The 2,742-nt window shown below is 34.1% G+C and overlaps 1 protein-coding gene across 1 annotated transcript in view; it reads right to left on the reverse strand.

Annotated features, from left to right (window-relative positions):
* PIG-G (phosphatidylinositol glycan anchor biosynthesis class G) overlaps positions 1-1,966 on the reverse strand; it is a 73,077-nt gene extending 71,111 nt beyond the window's left edge. The window contains exons 1-2 of the mRNA XM_068376695.1: positions 1,836-1,966; positions 160-318 (exon numbers count right to left, since the gene is read on the reverse strand). The gene's annotated coding sequence lies outside the window, so the exon portion shown is untranslated. The remainder of the gene's footprint in view (positions 1-159; positions 319-1,835) is intronic.
* Between the last annotated feature and the right edge of the window lie 776 nt (positions 1,967-2,742).

The raw sequence follows: 2,742 nt of genomic DNA on the forward strand, positions 1-2,742 counted from the left end.
TTATGTAACTGTGCTCACTCCCAGAACAAATTGAACCAATAAACCAAGGTACTACTATACTTATTGATGAAAACCTACACCAGATAAAGTTAGTATGGCGATTGAAAAATTGTTGCACCTAAAATTTTAACAAATCTGCTGCAGTTTAATCTTGCCTACCTGTTGTAATACAGTAGAATTCAGGGAAAAGAAATGATGGTAAAAAGGATTGTACTAGTCTTTTCTCTTTGGTCCTCGTTCCAAATCCAGAGCATTATGTTGGTCCCATAAAATCTGCAGCCAATACTGTGCAAGCGTATGCCATTAACATCTGGTGCTCTGGTAAAAAGAAATGAAAATCACAATGGTGTTCCTTCAATAGTCATTTATGATGACTTTACTTTCCTCTCACTTTAGATTAATTATTCCATGAGACATCAAGATATTCCTCTATACAGTAATTCATATTTAATGATAAATTCTGTGGAAGAATCAAAGAAACCTTTCATTAATCATATTCAGTATAGTAAGTACAGATAAGAACAAAGTAAATTATATTAAAAAAGTACAGATTTAAGCCTAAAACAAAACCCAAGCAACATTTTACAGTTACTGTATTATGTTTTACTAATCCATTGTACCAAAAGAAACATTCCAAAATAAAAAATTTCAAAAGTAATTTGTATTTTTCCTACCGATATAAACATGTATATGTTCTCAGCGCAAGATAGAACAGTCATTGAAATTGTTAACGAGATTGTTAATGATAAGTAGTGAGTGAGGGCGAGAAGCCCTGCTTCTCCACCAGTTGAAAGTGCAGCACTTTTGACCTTTGGCTAAGGACAGAGGCTACCATAAATTTCAGATGTCTGGTGAAATGCAAAAAATTTTCAATGCAGTACCCTTCATTAATAGTTATAAATAGCATAGAGAGGTTAGAAAATACATGTAAGAGAGGTGTACCAACAATAAGGATAAAATAATGCCTATAGCATATGAGGATGAAAAAATAATCTGTCTAACAGGGTAAATAGATTTTTCTCTTTTGTTACCAAGATTTTATGACCTAACAACAAAAATCACATCCAAACCTCAAGAAAATTTACCATTGGCGAGATGTTATTCACCGAAATATATTATTTACCTCCAGTAAAACATTCCGACTCTTCTTATAGGGCTGTACAAGTTGCTTTCTGGGTAGCTATACAGGTATAACTTTACCTGTGCGGTGTTCTGAGTAAGAAAACAGGGTGTACATGGTTCTTTCAAGAAAGTTGGGCGTGAGAAAGGAATGCGGGACCCCCCATAAGAACAATGGGGTTAGTGTGTAGGTGGTTGGGTCATTGATTTTTTCATCCACCAAAATACTTGCCAACTCAGCTATCGGAAGTAACGCAACATGTACCGCTTGCCAGACCCGAGGAACAATAACATTTCATTGACCAACATACTCATAGTCACGATAAAGTATTGGTGAAACCTATAGGAGGGATTCCGGTTTTCTATGCTAGCAACAGGCCTAGTAACCCGACGATCTACAAACGTATCGAACGTGGCATCCTGGGTTAGGTCGAAGCTTAGGTTAGGTCAGTTAAGTTAGTTTGTGTTACTATGGATTGAATGTGAAATATTGTCCATTTTCAAGAAACTCCTGGTCTACTTAACAATTTGACAACGCTAACATAAATCTGTCAATCAGAGGTCATTCCCAACAGTAGGGTACCTTATCGCAAGTACCGGGTACCTTCGTAAATTACTCTTCCTCGTTGATCTACAATATATGTAAGCTAAACTACTATAACATAAAACCCCATTTTCTGTCTTCTGATATAAGAAAACGACATTTATAAACATACCAGATCCATTTGCAACAAGACTTCGTATATACAGCTGGAAAACGTCAAAATTCAGCTTTGCCGATTAGGTTGACATTCAAACACGCTTGCACAGCTATTGGGGGCGTTACTTTTAACAACAAACCATTGGTTATATTATAAACTAACTATTCAGGATATCACATACGATTGATTATGCACCAGTTTCGTTTGGATAATTTTTTATTTTATACAATTTATATATTAAATATAGCATTTGCTCTAAGTAAAAAGTCTTGCATTATTTTCAGATACACATCGATATAGATTTTTTGGGACGCTACCCATAGAACTCATGGAACGATGCCATGTTTATGTGATGAAATGAAAATGCGAAAAAAAATCAATGGTCATAATTCTTTCATTTTGTGCTTTATTCGGCGTTATATGAATTCTAATAAGGAAACCAGATAGATTATTTGGGTATATTCTTTACCCTAACAATAGCAGTTATCGTGAAAAAATTATATCGGCGTTTTTAGTATGTTTTGAGTTTAAATTAATTTGGGCTACAAAACAACTTTCCTTACTCATCCAACAAAATATAGACACAGATTTGTGATAAAATCGAATGTTCAATAAAATTTGATTTGTTATTAGACTTGTATAGTAATGGTTGAACTTATTCTCTTCCTCTACTGATAGGTGTATCCTTAAACGATTTTATTCTTTTTTGTGATCAATGTATATTTTTATGTGCACTGGCCAACAAACAAACACACACATATTTCAGATATTTCCAATAAAATATTCTTTGATAAAATTGGTAAAGATCAATAAGATACGGCAAAATAACCATTAGATATCCTAATTATTAAGGCTGTGTCTAAAATAGGTTGACCAAAGAACAAGAAACGTAGACAGAGAGCCGTTACAAAGATTACGAACT

Source organism: Palaemon carinicauda, chromosome 7 (genome assembly GCF_036898095.1).
Source record: "Palaemon carinicauda isolate YSFRI2023 chromosome 7, ASM3689809v2, whole genome shotgun sequence".
In the NCBI taxonomy this organism is placed as follows: domain Eukaryota; kingdom Metazoa; phylum Arthropoda; class Malacostraca; order Decapoda; family Palaemonidae; genus Palaemon; species Palaemon carinicauda.